Raw genomic sequence first — 17,409 nt, 5'->3', positions numbered from 1 at the left:
AGGATTGAAGCATCCGCATATTGGTCATCCTTCTTCAGTTTCATGTGTTCTGTGAATCTAGGGTAATTCTAGCATTTGGAGTAATATCCACTTATCAGTGAGTGCATACCATGTGTGTTTTTCTGTGATTGGGTTACCTCACTCAGGATGATACTTTCTAGTTCATTCCTTTTGCCTATGAATTTCATGAAGTCATTGTTTTTGATAGCTGAGTAGTACTCCATCGTGTATTCACTATCTGGGGTCTTTCCAGCTTCTGGCTATTAGAAATATGACTGCTATGAACATAGTGGAGCATGTGTCTTTGTTGTATTTTGGAGCATCTTTTAGGTGTATTCCAAGAAGATGTATAGCTGGGTCCTTAGGTAGTGCAATGTCCAATTTTCTGAGGAAGCTCCAGACTAATTTCCAGAATTGTTGTACCAGTCTGCAATCCCACTACCAATGGAGAAGAATTCCTCTTTCTCCACATCCTCGCCAGCATCTGCTGTCTCCAGAGGTTTTGATCTTAGCCATACTGAAAAGTATCTTACTGTGATCAGAGTTTGATTTTCTCTGGTATTCTCCCTCAAGTCCAAATATGGTTTCCAGTAATATTAAGAAACATACCTCCAGTTTCTATAGCAGAACATTTTGAAGGATTGTGGAACATTGAATGATCATTGAGAAGAAATATTATTGAGAACTGGGTTGCACAGGTATCCTTGAATAGTGGTTAGTGAACATGCAGACAAGGGACACTCTGCCCTGTATTTGTATCTCCATGGTCTCAGACCTGACGGGTGAACTGAACTGGCCTCCTGCTTAACAACTTGAGAATAATTTCAGGATAATACTTAAGTTGACAAATTGCAAACATTAAAACAGGAGTTCAAATTCTCATAAATTCATAGAAATGCTAGACGATCTCAGTGGTAGAGACGGGGGATCCTCACAGGATCCAGGCTCGCAAAGCTTACCTAAGTTGAAAAGCTCTGGATTTCAGGGAAAGATTCTAGTTGAGTGAATAAGGTGGAAGAGCAGTTCAGAATGATTTCAACTTCCGGCCTCAGTATGCACATGTGCACATATGCGCACCCAAACACAGAAAGCATTCACACATACATATTTACACCATATACATATGAAAAAGGCAAAAAGATATGATGTACAAAGTTCAGGGAATATATCCTTAGCAGAGTAGTCCTAGAAGCCTTAGCCCTCCTATAAGAATTAACCAATATTGGGTATTAATGTTTAAAGCCTTAAATCTCTCTTTTTCCTTTCTTCTTCTCTCTTGACTTTTCTCTCCCTCAATTTTCTGAGCCAGACACAAAAGATATAAAGAGCAAATAACCTGTCAGTATTCTTTTTCAGCTTCTCTAGGTACAGCATTTGCACCTAAAGCCATGGTGTTTATCTGCCCAGCAGATCCCAAAAAGCATTGTCAGGAAAATACAATGCTGTGAAAGTGTGTTGGGTTCTGGAAATGGAAATCTTTAGCATCTATCAATGCACTGGAACTTCAGAGAACCAGGTTCCCCTCAGGTTATGAAAAGAATTTGATCTGAGAATTTCATCCCAGTATTCTGCCTTGCATGCTCTTTTTTAAATAAGGGGAGTAAAAGTTGAGAATTCGACAGACAACAGACACATGCTCAGGTACAAACACACATATACACACAGGCACATGTGCTCTCATGAGTACACACACATATACAAACACAGGCACATATGCTCTCATACATACATACAAACACATGCTTGCACACACATACATACATACACACACAGACACATACATATTTATATGTATACACACACACACACACACAACCCCTCACACACACACACACATCCTACCTATTGTAATTTTTACCTTGCTCCCTGTATCTGTTACTTTCTACCTTTGATTCAAAAGCTGGGGCAAACTGTAGATTCATATTATATAAATTCAACCCTAAACTTATGGAGATATTCCAGAACCTTCTTCAGGGTTGTCTTTTATTGTGACCTGCTGTAAAACCTGATGACATGTGTAATGTAAACATAGAAAAGTTTGAGCTGACAAACGGGGCTCTATTCACTTTGAGAAGCCCATTCCTACTTTCAATAGTTTTCCTTGTGTGTTGGAGCATGTGCTTTATTTAGAAGTTCCTTTATTAGTATTTTTAGGGTTTTAAAATTATTTTCTCCTCAAATGTCACAGAATGCCTTACCATCCATCTGCTCATGAGACATAATTATGAAACTGACAGTCTTTTTTGACACCTCTTTGATGTGGGTGGAACGAACACGTTTCATTCAGTTGGGAACTCGGGTTTTTGGCTTTCTTCATTTACAGCACCGAATCTTTTGAACAGGACCCACATTACATAAGTATTCAGATGAAGTGTCAGAAAAAAGATACTCGGAAGAAGAACAATTGCCTTGTTGTCATGCTTGGGATTTCCATCGCTAGTGGAGTTGGGAGATTGTTATTTTAGCCAACAACTGGCTGATTCTGACAGAGCACTGAAACCCATTCCTTACATAGCAGTTGCTGTGTGTGCATGCCTTTTAAAGCAATAGAGAATATACATCTCACAGCTGTGGTGCTGCATTAACAATTAGTGAATATTAATGAATAATGTTATAAGATAATGAAGAAAACTGTGGGAAATATTTTTGCTTTAAAATACTGAATAATCACTACTTTAGAAGTACATGCACTCATACATGTATATATGTGTGTGAATGTGCATGCTGAAGTCTGGGACAACCTGTGGGACTCCATTCTCTCCTTGTATCATATTGTTCCTTGGGATCCAAGTCTTGTCATTAGACTCGGTCGTTAGAATCTTTACACACTAAGTCGTCTTCTAGCCCATGATACTATTTGTCTTTAAAGAAGAACACGAGAACATCTCTATTCCATTAGTGTGTCTTTCATTTGTTTTTATACTAGAGTTTAGTAGGAGTATAAGATGGGTTGGCTATTTAAAAGCCTGAGTGGAACCAAGTGATCTGTGTCCCAGAGGAAGCTGATTCCACTCATCATTACATAGCCTTAGGTTGCATTTGACAAGGTGATAATTCTACGACTGACATTTCAACAACAGCCAATCAAAAGTTCTGTGACTAAGCATGTTTTCAAAAATAGCTAGGTTTTGTCACACTGGATAGATTTTTAATTCTGATAAAAAAAACACTCTGACTAAAAAATTTATCTATTTATAAAACACATTTTTATTTAAGGAGTGCATCCAAAACTAAAATTAAATGCATACCAAGAATGAAATAAGGGCTTGTGAAATCACTGTGGAACTACATAAAATATCTACTTATTGGGCCGGTACAGAAGGCTCAGCAGTTAAGAACTTCAGCCGATCATGCGGAGGACTGATGGTCTATCCTTAACACTGATGTTAGGCAAGTTAGCAAACTGTCTACATATCGTCCAGCTCCAAGGGTCCAACAGCCTTTTCTGGAGTCCTCAGGCACCTGAATATATAAGTACAAATAAGCACTTTAAACTATTGAAGAACAAAGTTCTTAACGAAACTGTCTCATTCTAAAGTTCCACGGATATCAAGTCAGATTGGTTTGATACAGCCATGGAACATAGACCCTGGTGCCACAGACAAGCCCCAAACATAGCTGCAAAGTACTTAGGAATTCATAACAGGGAGGAGAGTGTAGGGGCTGCAGAAGAAATCTACTGTGACAAATGCTGTGGGTTTTTTTTTCTCAGTGAGGAGATAAAATTATCTTGACACCAATATAAGAGAAGTATTCAGATGGGGCCACCCTACTTCCCAATAACAAACCCCCTTCTATTCCCAGTGCATCCTCTCACATCTCCTTTTCCCATTCCTCCCTCGCTTCTCCTTTGAGAAGGAGGGGCCCCCAGAAGTATTACCTCCCTACCCCAACCTGCAAATTAATAATGGCAGGACTACGTACATCCTCTCTTACTGAGGCTGCCCCATTAGGAGAAAGGCAACACATTCACTAACAGCCCCCAATCCAGTTGTTTGGGGACCTGCATGAAGACCAAACTGCACATCTGCTACATATGTGCGGGATCGGGAGTCAGTCTCAGTGAAAATGTTTCATAAGGTATCTGCACTCTGGGCTATGTTTTTCTAAGCATTTTTTGTCAGAGATAATCTCTCAAAGACATTACAATATGTATGTATGAAATAGTAAAATCTAGGGAGAAAATGATAGCAACAGAGCTGACAGAATGATTTATTGGTCATCCAAGATGCCTACCACGATTGAGCACATGGTCCTATTAAACTCTCAATATTACATAGAGCAGGGTTGGTTGTCCCATCACCCAGGTCACCCAGCTGGGGGAACTACAACCAATGAGGGGATGTTGTGCCCAGACCACAGGATAGCACGAGTTCTGGTTTACATGACTGGAATGCTATTCTCGTGGTAAAAACATGTATGTAATGAAAGTGTAGATATCTTTTTCCCCCTAAGTATCAATTCTGTGTTTATTTGTCAACTTGAAAACTAGGACAATCCTCCAGTGCAGCAAGATATTAATTAATCCTCTTCCTCCTACCACCAGCTCCAGCACCACCCTGGCCTTTCTTGACATTTTTCCTCTTCACCTGGCCTGGACAGCCATCACCATAAGGAGAACGGAGGTAGAAGTCAATGTGCATCTCGGAGTCCAGACAAACAATGGAGGATGGTATGTTCACCACCTGCTTGCGGACCCTGATGTGATGTTGGTGGATGAGCACACGGGCATGGCTAGTTGATTTGGCCAGATCCAGCTTAAAGGCCTAGGTCTCCAGCTGTTTGGCCAAGAATTCCTCAATCTTCATGCCCAGGATGTAATCCAGCTTCATCTTGCCCTCATCCAGCACCCCAATGCTAACAAGTCACCTCGGTAGAGCGTTGCCTTCAAACAGACGCTGAGGATCCTTCTCGTCCAGTGTCAACAGTTCCCGAGCAGCCTTACGCATCTGAGCCAGGGTAAATTTGACCTTCCACACCTCACATTTGTTCCATAGTCCATACTCTCCAATCAACTTTAGCTCCTGGTCCAGACACGATTTCGCGAAGGGTCGCCGTGAGGTCACATAGATTTTTGAGACAAACCCAGCTTCTGGCTACCTGCACGGTGACTTTGCTAGGCCCTCTGCGCCTACGAACTCAAGCCCATGAAAAGAGCGTGTATGTGCCTTTAATACAGCTTTTTTTTTTTACAACAGCAGAAAATGAAAAATAGTTCAGAAGAATCTATCCAAGTATCAAAGCATTTTACGATAAACTACTTTCTTAAGCAACTGAGATATTTGTAATTCTTTATGTTCCCATCCCTATACATGTATGAAAGAGATAAGGGAGAATGTGAGGCCCAGCCTAAATCATTTCATAAGTATAATTTGATATCAAGGGCATCTCAATCACATTGCACTGCAAAATGCCTGTGTGAGCAGGAACCTAGTTAAAGATGAAAACGCATTCTTTTAAACATGAAAAGGTTTATTTTAAGCATTGTATCTGTCACTGTGCTTATGTGAGTGTGAATATGTGTGTGTCATGGTGTCTGACTGGGGGTCGGAGACCATCTTTTGGGAGTTGTTTCTCTCCTTCTGCTGTGTCTCCTTGAATTTAAGTCCTCAGGAATGCACCAGCTCTAAACGGAAGTTTTATTTTGTCAATGACAGGTTCATACAAATCAGTCTCAAGGTTGATGGGCTGAACTGAATAGATGAAGCCCATGTATGAATTACATAGAGCTGGACTAACGAAGAAAAACTATTTCTGCTATGGCCTAAATTATTGAAGACAGGGTACCGTTGACCCAAAGGCTTGACTTTCAGTGTGAGAACAGGTAGCTGTCATGGTGGTTAGCATTGCTAAAGCTGCTGGCATGAAACAGCAGGATAGCTTTCCTCCTACTTAGCCTGACTGCAGATACACTGCTCAGTCAATGCATCTAAAATACACGGATATAAACTGTATCTAGAACCTGAAGTGCAAAGATATTTGGAAAATACATTTTGTTATTTTGTTTGGAGATTGTATATATATTATATAACCGATGCAATAGCATTTATTATATATAATTTGTGCTATTATATATGCTTATAATATTCAGTGAGAAAAGCAATTATTTCTGAGCTCTGGTAACAGCACAAGAAGAATGGCATGGGAACCAGAGACTTGCATAAAAGCCTATAGAATAAATAATACTGGAGACTTCATTCTCCCAAGAATTCCTTTGAGAACTGACTCGGTGTCACTAAGAGGAGCATCTGAGACCAAGGCCAGGTTTTCAGCACTGTACTCTTTCATTTCATTTTCACTCTTTCTTCCTTTTTGAGTAGCATGGAGGAAGAAGGACTCCTTGAAAGAGATGGAGTTCATCAGTCCTGGCACTCCTGCAATAACATTTACTTCAACTGGTCCTTCCAGATCTGATTGTGCTGTGTTCTCAGCACACTTGGAGAATGATCATTCCATATGACAAATCCATGCTGCAAATCCTCCTTAATGTACCAAGTGAGCTTTTCTGTGACACAGTAACTTTTATAGCTTGCCAGAATTTTAAAAACGCTGGAAAAGGTGTTGCTAGCTTTCAACATGTGCTAATTGGGTATGCCTACCCAGATGGCATAGGAGTGAGAAAAGGGGAGGGGGGAGACTGCAGTCACTAAACTGTTCTAATCAAGGCAAAGAATAAGGATAAACCGCACCCAAACAAGTCATTTAATCTTCTTGTTTATGTTGTTATGATGTGAGGATATAAGTTTGTTTATCATATTTCTAGGATTTTGTGTATACAGTTGCTATTTAGGAAATACAGACAACAAAGAACAGGATAACAAGAGGAACTGAGCTCCTGAGAGAATCTGAGCTTAGCTTCCACAGTCTTTAACTTAAAGTGAACCATCCACGTTTTACAATTCTATAAAGCTATCCGGTAAAGCTGCTTAGGCACTTGTGTCTGTTTGACAAAGTTGGTATGGGATTAACTGTCTCAGCCAAATATTTATGCTATGATGTGGTGTGTATGCACGCACATGTGCATGTGTGAATGTGTATGTTTGGGTATGTGTGCACATGTATGTATGAGTCTGTGTATGTGCACATGGGTGTATATGTGCACATGCATGTGTACGTGTGTGCGCATGTGTATATAGATGGATGTTTCTGTGTATGTGCAGGTGCCCTCATAAACCAGGAGAGGGAGAATGATCACAGAACTAAAGTCCCAGACTTTGAGCTACCCAAAGTGAGTGCTGGGAAACAAACCCAGGTTCTGTGTAAAAGCAACAGCTATTAATCCCAGAGCCATCTATCTGGTCCCCCTATCAAATTTTAAACCTTAAACTCCTTTGTATTCTTCTTAGACCAGTGTATTAACAGTTTGAAACTGGCTGAAATTGAGATATCCGTTTTCTGATTTCAGTCTCTAGGTATCCCATCTGGAGAGAGTTTGTCATGTTCTATCATGAGTGTTTTAGTGACTCTACCTCATTCTTTGTGTGAATAAATCACATATTTACCTAATTTATGCCTGATCATGTTTTCAATGATAATTTTTGCCAATATAATAAAATGATATCATACTCTATTGGAAATCATTCTTAATATATGAGCTCATGCTTGATTCTGCCATGAGACCTAGTTATATAATCAGAATTGACAACTAGTAGAGATGGCATTCTTGTATATGAGCCAGTGATGCGACAAGCAGGTTTCTTTATTGAAACCAAAGGATTCTATGATAAAAGTGTATACTTAGAATTCACATGAGATTGCTGTTTTCATGTGAAATTGGAAAAGCCATCAGAACTACAGCTCCATTTCCCTGGTTGTCAGAGAGTCAACTGTTTTTGAGATGACTCACCAATTTCTTTGTGAAAGAGTATGCAATGGCAGGAATCTGTGGAGCACTTTAACAGACTCCTCAATGCTCAGTCAAGAACTGGCAAATGTCCTAGCCCTGCATGACAGCCACTTTTCTCACCATGTGACCAAATACCAGTCAAGGCCAAATCAACTTAGAGGGATTTACACTGCTTCCTGGATGTTGATACACAGTTCATGGTTACAGGGAGGCATGATGATAGCAGCTGCTAGAGGCTGTGGCTGGGGGAGCATGAGGCTGCTGGTTCACTTTGCTCTGGTCCAGAAAAATCAAAAGATGAATGTGGGCATTCATCAAGCTCTCTCCTCTTACTCCTGACACACTCTAAGTCCAACCTTTTGCTGGTGCTGCCCAAACTCAGGATGGCAACTCCAATTAGTTACTCATCTCGAAAAATACTGTCATATTTACATTCAAGATGTATCTCCTGATAAACGCCTTCAGCAAAGTGGCTGGGTATAAAATTAACTCAAATAAATCAGTAGCCTTCCTCTGCACAAAAGAGAAACAAGCCGAGAAAGAAATTAGGGAAACGACACCCTTCATAATAGTCCCAAATAATATAAAATACCTCGGTGTGACTTTAAGCAAGCAAATAAAAGATCTGTATGATAAGAACTTCAAGCCCCTGAAGAAAGAAATTGAAGAAGACCTCAGAAGATGGAAAGATCTCCCATGATCATGGATTGGCAGAATTAACATAGTAAAAATTACCATTTTACCAAAAGTGATTTACAGATTCAATGCAATCCCCATCAAAATACCAATCCAATTCTTCAGGGTTAGACAGAATAATTTGCAAATTCATCTGAATAATAAAAACCCCAGGATAGCTAAAACTATCCTCAACAATAAAAAGGACTTCAGGGGAATCACTATCCCCTGAACTCTGCCAGTATTACAGAGCAATAGTGATAAAACTGCATGGTATTGGTACAGAGACAGACAGATAGACCAGTGGAATAGAATTGAAGACCCAGAAATGAACCCACACGTATGGTCACTTGATTTTTGAAAAAGGAGCCAAAACCACCCAATGGAAAAAAGATAGCATTTTCAGCAAATGGTGCTGGTTCAACTGAGGTCAGTAGGTAGAAGAATGCATATCGATCCATGCTTATCACCCTGTACAAAGCTTAAGTCCAAGTGGATCAAGGATCTCCACATCAAACCAGATACACTCAAACTAATAGAAGAAAAAGTGAGGAAGCATCTCGAACACATGGGCACTGGAGAAAATTTCCTGAACAAAACACCAATGGCCTATGCTCTAAGATCAAGAATCGACAAATGGGATCTCATAAAACTGCAAAGCTTCTGTAAGGCAAAGGACACTGTTGTTAGGGCAAAACAGCAATCTTTACCAATCCTACAACAGATAGAGGGCTTATATCCAAAATATACAAAGAACTCAAGAACTTAGACCACAGGGAGACAAATAACCCTATTAAAAAATGGGGTTCAGAGCTAAACAAAGAATTCACAGCTGAGGAATGCCGAATGGCTGAGAAACACCTAAATAAATGTTCAACATCTTTAGTCATAAGGGAAATGCAAATCAAAACAACCCTGAGATTTCACCTACACAAGTGAGAATGGCTAAGATCAAAAACTCAGGTGACAGCAAATGATGGTGAGTATGTGGAAAAAGAGGAACACTCCTCCATTGTTGGTGGGATTGCAGACTGGTACAACCATTCTGGAAATAAATCTTGAGGTTCCTCAGAAAATTGGACATTGAACTACCTGAGGACCCAGCTATACCTCTCTTGGGCATATACCCAAAAGATGCCCCAACATATAACAAAGACACATGCTCCACTATGTTCAAAGCAGCCTTATTTATAATAGCCAGAAGCTGCAAAGAGCCCAGATGCCTTCAACAGAGGAATGGATACAGAAAATGTGGTACATCTACACAATGGAATATTACTCAGCTATCAAAAACAATGACTTTATGAAATTCATAGGCAAATGGATGGAACTGGAAATGAGTGAGGTAACCTAATCACAGAAAAACATGCATGGTATGCACTCATTGATAAGTGGATATTAGCCCAAATGCTTGAATTGCCCTAGATTCACAGAACACATGAAACTCAAGAAGGTTGACCAAAATGTGAATGCTTCACTCCTTCTTTAAAAGGGGAACAAGAATACAGGGAATAGGGAGGCAAAGTTTAGAATAGAGGCAGAAGGAACACCCATTCAGAGCCTGCCCCACGTGTGGCCCATACATATGCAGCCACCAAACTAGATAAGATGGATGAAGCAAAGAAGTGCAGGCCGACAGGAACCAGATGTAGATCTCTCCTGAGAGAAACAGCCAGAATACAGCAAATACATTGGCGAATGCCAGCAGCAAACCACTGAACTGAGAACAGGACCCCTGTTGAAGGAATCAGAGAAAGGACTGGAAGCGCTTGAAGGGGCTCGAGACCGCATATGAACAACAATCCCAACCAACCAGAGCTTCCAGGGACTAAGTCACTACCGAAAGACTATATACATGGACTGATCCTGGGCTCCAACTGCATAGGTAGCAATGAATAGCCTAGTAAGAGCACCAGTGGAAGGGGAAGCCCTTGGTCCTGCCAAGACTGAACCCCCAGTGAACGTGATTGTTGCGGGGAGGGTGGTAATGAGGGGAGGACGGGGAGGGGAAGCCCATATAGAAGGGGAGAGGGAGGGGTTAGGGGGATGTTGGCCCGGAAACCAGGAAGGGGAATAACAATCGAAATGTAAATAAGAAATAATCAAGTTAATAAAGATTAAAAAAAGAAAGAAAGAAAACGGAGCAGTATGAAACAAGCAAAAAAAATTGCAAATAGATAACTTATGAACTTATAAGCTTTTTAAAAAATTGGCTTGTAAGTGTTGGTATTTATTACAGAAGGGTGATTGCAAGCTAACACTGTTGTGTGATATACTGAAAAGTAATTAGAATACGGGAGTTTTGAATATTCTCATCACAAAGAAATGATAAATGTTTGAGATGATAGGCAGCTTAATTACCCAGATTTGAGCAATATGCACTCTATGTAACATAGCATCATAATGTATCCCACAAACCTATATAAGTATTATGTATCAATATCTATTTTAAAAAGTTGGGACTGGTCAAAATTTGGTTATTTGTTATTGGATTATTATTATTATTATCATTATTATTGTTAAAGTCTAACTTTGTGTGGTTTGAAAAAAAGATGTATCTCAACTGTCTCAGTGATAGCTTTGGAATTATTAAAGCAATCATATTAATTGTCAAAATTAAATAGCACAAATCCAAGTTTATTCTCAAATGCACACATATACACACACACTCACTCACATACACACATATGACATGCACACAGCACATGTGAATACATACACCATTGCTTAAACCTTTGTTGATTTCATAATGCAAAAGACAATGTAGTTCATTTCTAAGATTTTTCCAAAATCCCATCAGGCCTAACATCATTCAAATCTCTCTTCTGAAACTAAAGACGATATAGATAGATAGATATAGATATAGATATAGAGATAGAGATAGAGATAGAGATAGAGATATAGTTATAGATATAGATATAGATATAGATATAGATATATAGATATAGATATATGGATATGGATATGGATTGGATATAGATTGGTAAATATATATGATGAAAATTTCGAAACCTAAATCCTAGTAGCTTTTGCTGCATATGCACAGCTGCTCTCACATATAAACACACAATGATGAATCAAACGTAAAAGTAACCCTTTTCGTGTTTAAATGAGTGAGTTTTCACCTTCAGTTGTAACCTTCTTATTACATAGCATCTTTGCAATCTCTGGATTCAAGTGGAGCTTAACACAGTGGCTAACCTTTCCATAAGGAAAAAGATAGGCAAATAGGAAGACAGTGTGGAAAACACTCATGTAATCAGAGATTCTAACACAAAAAGATTCTCCCGGACAGGTTTCAGAGCATCCAGGTCAGTTATAAAATGATGTCAGATTTGACACATTTGTAATTATGGCATCTCATAAGATGATTTTTTTCTTGGCTATTTTATTTATTTACATTTCAAGTGTTATCACCATTTCCAGTTTCCCCTCCGGAAAGCCCCTATCCCATCCCTCCTGCTTCTATGTGGGTGCTCACCCACCTATCCACCCACTCCTGCCTCCCCATCCTGGCATTCCCCTGCCCTGGAACATTGAGCCTTCACAGGACCAAGGGCCTCTCTTCCCACTGATGCCCTACAAGGCCAATCTCTGCTACATATGTGGCTGGAGACATGGGTCTTTCCATGTGTTGGTTGTGGTTTAGTCCTTGGGGCTTCTGGAGGGTCTGGTTGGTTGATATTGTTCTTATGGGGATACAAACCCCTTCAGCTCTTTCAGTCCTTTCTCTAAGTCCTCCATTAAGGACCCTGTTCTCAGTTCAATGGTTGGCTGAAAGCAATCGCCTCTGTATTTGTCAACTTCTGGCAGAGCCTCTCAGGAGACAGCTATATCAGGCTCTGGTCAGCAAGTACTTCTTGGAATCCACAAAAGTGTCTGGGTTTGGTGTTTGTACATGGGATAGATCCCCATATGGTTCAGTCTCTGGATGGCCTTTACTTCAGTCTCTGCTCCAACTTTGTCTCTGTACTTCCTACTGAATATTTTAAGATCTGAAGCATTCATACTTTGGTATTCCTTCTTCTTGAGCTTCATTTGGTTTGTGAATTGTGTCTTGGGTATTCTGAGCATTTGGGCTAATATCCATTTATCAGTGAGTGCATTCAGTCTGTGTTTTTTTGTGACTGGGTTATCTCACTCAGGATGATGTTTTCTAGTTCCATCCATTTGCCTAGGAATTTCAGGAAGTCACTGTTTTTAATAGTTGAGTAATAATTCAACATGTAAATGGATCACATTTTCTGAATCCATTCCACTATTGAAGAACATCTGGATTCTTTCCATCTTCTGGTTATTATAAATAAGGCTGCTATGAACATAGTAGAGTATGTGTCCTTGTTTTATATGTTGGAGTACCTTTTGGGTATGTGCCCAGGAGAGGTATAGCTGGATCCTCAGGTAGTACTATGTCCAATTTTCTGAAGAACCACCAGACTGATTTCCAGAGTGGTTGTACCAGCTTAAAATCCCACCAACAATGGAGGAATGTTCCTCTTTCTCCACATCCTCGCCAACATCTGCTGTCACCGGAGTTTTTGATCTTAGCCATCCTGACTGGTATGAGGTGGAATCTCAGGGTTGTCTTGATTTGCATTTCCCTGATGACTAATGGTGTTGAACATTTCTTTAGATGCTTCTCAGCTAGTCGATATAACTCAGCTGAGAATTCTTTATTTAACTATGTACCACATTTTTAATAAGGTTATTTCACTCTCTGGAGTCTAACTTCTTCAGTTCTTTGTATATATTGGATATTAGCCTTCTATTGAATGTAGGATTGGTAAGGATCTTTTCCCAATTTGTTGGTTGCTGTTTTGTCCCATGGACAACGTCCTTTGCCCTTGTAGAAGCTTTGCAATTTCATGAGGTCCCATTTGTCTATTGTTGATCTTAAAGCATAAACCATTGGTGTTCTGTTTAGGAAATTTCCCCCTGTGCCCATGTCTTTGAGGCTCTGTCCCATTTTTTCTTCTATTAGTTTCAATGTATCATCTGTTTTTGTGTGGAGGTCCTTGATCCACTTGGACTTGAGCTTTGTGTTTTAATCCACATTTTTCAGTTATCTTTTTTCTTTACTTTAACCATAGGGGGGAAAAAAGACATGGTTTGCAGCTAATCCTATTGCTTTTGTGCTTATGTGGGATGTATGTGGTGGAGTAAGAAGGTATAAGTGTGTGTGTGTGTGTGTGTGTGTGTGTGTGTGTGTGTGTGTATTCATTGTGAATACCAGAGGAGCTTCAGATATTGCTTCTCAGATTCTGACCACCTCACTTTATTTTCTTTTAGATTTATTTTTTAATTAGGAACACATCATCTTCTCTCTCTCTCTCTCTCTCTCTCTCTCTCTCTCTCTCTCTCTGTGTGTGTGTGTGTGTGTGTGTGTGTGTGTGTGTGTGTGTGTGTGCCCTTAGAGTCCAGAAGAGGGAATTGAATTCCCCCACTGGATACAGAGTTACAGTCCTGAACTTCCAGATATGGGTACTGGCAAGTCAATTTGGATTCTCTGAAAAAGCAGTAAACATGAATAGTGCTGACCCATATCACAAGTATCAACACTGTACTTTTGAGATACAGTTTTTCATTTGTCTGGGGTTTGGAATTGAGATAAAATGGGTGGCCATGGAGCCCCAAGGATGACCCTGTTCCTATCTCCCAAGTGCTGTCAGTAAAAATCCGCACCAATATTCCTATTATTTTAAAAATGTAGTCTGGAGAAAGAACTCAGGGCCTTGGGCTTGCAATGTAAACACTTTATCAACTGGACACTCTGCTCAGTCTATAGTTTTTTTTCAATGTTATGCTCATTATAAGTCTCCCTCCAAGAGTATGTTCATCTTAACCAGACAGATGTTTGTTTTCTTCAGAGCTGTTTCCACTGATTAAAATAATGCTACACAGAGAACATTTGGCAAGGATGACAATAAATGGGTAGATAGATGGATGGAAGGATGAATGTAGAAATGAATGAAAATAAAATAAAAATGTGTCCTGTGAGGTTGTTCACTGAATCATGCTCGTCAACAAGCTTAACGTCAGTTCTGTGACCTGGAAAGCACATAAAGGAAGGGAAAACTGACTCCCACAGGTCCTATGACCTCCACAATTGTGTTGTGGGAAGTGTATGTGCATGCTTGGATATAGAAACATACAAGTAAATAAATGTAATTGAAAATAAAATAAATCATAATTGTATATGTTTGAACACCCCATATAGTGATAGCAATTATCCTTGGTTGTAGGGTTCTAGCCTTATTATTTTCTTCTTTGTGGCTTCCTTTCATTTTCTTACCCATTTCACGATTAGCAGCTATTATATTTATGAACATAAAAATAGTAACATGCAAGAAAAATTGAAGAAATCATTTCTTTGTGGTTCAGTTATAATATGTCTTTATGTTAGTGAATCATTTGCCGATGAAAGGCTTGTAATTTTCTTTCAATAAATACGTTTACATCTAAAGATTTTATAGCTAATGATATGGCATAAAATAATTACTCAATTTGCAATTTGGAGGTCATTTACACTTGTCTTGGGGAGCCTAGAAAAGTGTTGCCTTTACTTGTACCTGATTATTGCACAGTTTGATTAGCCATGGAGGAGGAAACACCACTGTAAATAGCAATGAGACGCTCAAATGCATCTCCTATTTTATACAATAGCAATGGTCTTCATTAAGGCTTAATAGTTGATGCATAAAAATGTATTTTCCTTAGAGTGATAAAGAAGGGAAATCACAAAGCTTCATTTAGTCATACTTGTTTCATTTGTGGGCAGAATATGTGGGGGGAAGGGAAAAAAAGATCCATTTAGAATAAAGATATGAGATGTGAAATATCATGTTTCTGGCTTCATATAAAGATACAGAATGGAATGAAAAACACAGGATAAAACACTTGGAATGGTTTCCAGCAGGTGCCTTTTAGCCCTCAACCTCACCCTCTGGTACCAACAGTGACGAGGTGTAAGAGAGAAGGCTACATACCCCTGTATGCTTGTTACTGCCGAGACTAGTTTTGTAGTTTTTGGTTTATTTTTTTAACCTCATTTTATATATTAATTTATTTTTTGTATTTGCAGATTCTAGCATGGTTATCCTGCACTATGGCTAACATCCATCTTATAAGTGAGCATATACGACAGATGCTTTTTTGGTTCTGGATTGCCACATTCAGGATGATATTCTGAAGTTTCAGCTATTTGCCTGCAAAATTCATGAGATATTTTTTCAATAGTATTCCATTGTGTAGATGTACCACATTTTTTATCCCCTCCAGTTGATGTACATTTAGGTTATTTCTACTTTCTGGCTATTACAAATAAAGCAGCTATGAACATACTTGAGCAAATGTCCCTGTGGTATAGGGGGACATCTTTTGAGTATATGTACAGAAGTGGAATAGCTGTGTCTTGATTTAGAACAATTCCCAGTTTTCTGAGAAACCAGCAAATTGGTTTCCAGAGTGGTTATAGAATTTGCACTCTCACCACAATGGAGTAGTTTTCTTATTCCTCTTCTGCCAGCATATGCTGTCACTTTGGTTTTTTGATCTTAGCCATTCTAATGAGTGTAAGATTGAATTTCTGGGTCATTTTGATTTTCATTTTACTGATGACTAAGGATGTTAAACATTCATTTAAGTGCTTCTCAACAATTTGAAATTCTTCTGTCCAACAATCTCTGCTTACCTCTATACCACATTAATTATTTGGGTTATTTAGTTTGTTCATATCTAATTCATCCAGATGTATTTTAGGTATCAGCTAAAGAATCTTCTCATTCTTCAAAAAGTATGTGAACACATGATTCATGATTCATAGATTTGTGTTTGATGCCCAGTAATTTTTAGGAAACTTGTAATGTTCTCCTTATCACACAGGCATAGTCCTAGTTAGCTTAAGTTTCCAACTTGACACAGCCTTCAGTCATCTGAGAGGCATGCTTCCGCAAAATTGCTGAGATCTCTTTGGTCTTTGAACTTGTCTGTCTTGATTGACCTGATTGTTAAAGAACGCATTAGGTCCAGGGCACCTTGAGCACTATCATTCCCTTGTCAGGTGGGCTGGAGCTGCCGAAGCATGAGCCAAGCATGAGCCAAGCAAGTGAGCCAGGAATCATCGCTCCTCTGCAATTTCTGCTAGAACGTCTTGCTTGTATTTCTACCCTGACTTCCAGCAATGATGGGATGTGTAACCTACAACCGTGATTCCTCCCTAAGTTGCTTATTCAAACTCACTTATCACAGAGACAGAAAGGAGAGTAGGGCAGGTAGGCCCATCTTCACCTGATGCTCACAAAGGTTGGTTGTTTGTTTTGTAGTTATGAATTGCCAATTGTAGTTGGAGAATCTCAATGATTTCTTGTTAGCCTATTAGCATAATCCTTATTATTGCTCTATTAAATTGCCAACAGCCTTACTTTCCACTGGTATCTAAGTTTCTAGAAAGTCCGACTGCACTGTATTCTCCTCTTCCTGAAGTCATGGCTAGCCAAGGACTAAGGAGTTGTACTGTAAAGTCAAACACCACAATAACCTATTTTTCCTATCATCTGAAAGCTACTTCTATTCTCATGAACTCATCCACATCACATTTACACCTCTACTGGTTGTGCTTCCCAATTTTCTTCTTTTATTATTAATTTTCTTATGTTATTTAGTTTAAATTTAGCTATTCCAAGGATTCTTATGCTCTTTTTTCCTTAAAACATTAGCACTTACCAAGTTAATGTAATAAAATATTATACTAACACAGAATACACAATGCATTGAGTATAGTTCATTTATTTCTTTTATTTTGAGTTCATTGTTATTTTCAATATATATATACATATATATATACATATATCATACCTCATTTCTTAGACTCTACTTTCTTACTATTTGCA

At 39.0% G+C, this 17,409-nt stretch overlaps 1 pseudogene; it reads right to left on the bottom strand.

Annotated features, from left to right (window-relative positions):
• LOC116904333 overlaps positions 1-17,409 on the bottom strand; it is a 34,584-nt pseudogene that overhangs the window by 7,284 nt on the left and 9,891 nt on the right.

Source organism: Rattus rattus, chromosome 6 (assembly GCF_011064425.1).
Source record: "Rattus rattus isolate New Zealand chromosome 6, Rrattus_CSIRO_v1, whole genome shotgun sequence".
NCBI lineage: Eukaryota > Metazoa > Chordata > Mammalia > Rodentia > Muridae > Rattus > Rattus rattus.
Note: the sequence above shows the minus strand (reverse complement) of the source record. Positions and strands in the feature narration are given on the sequence as shown.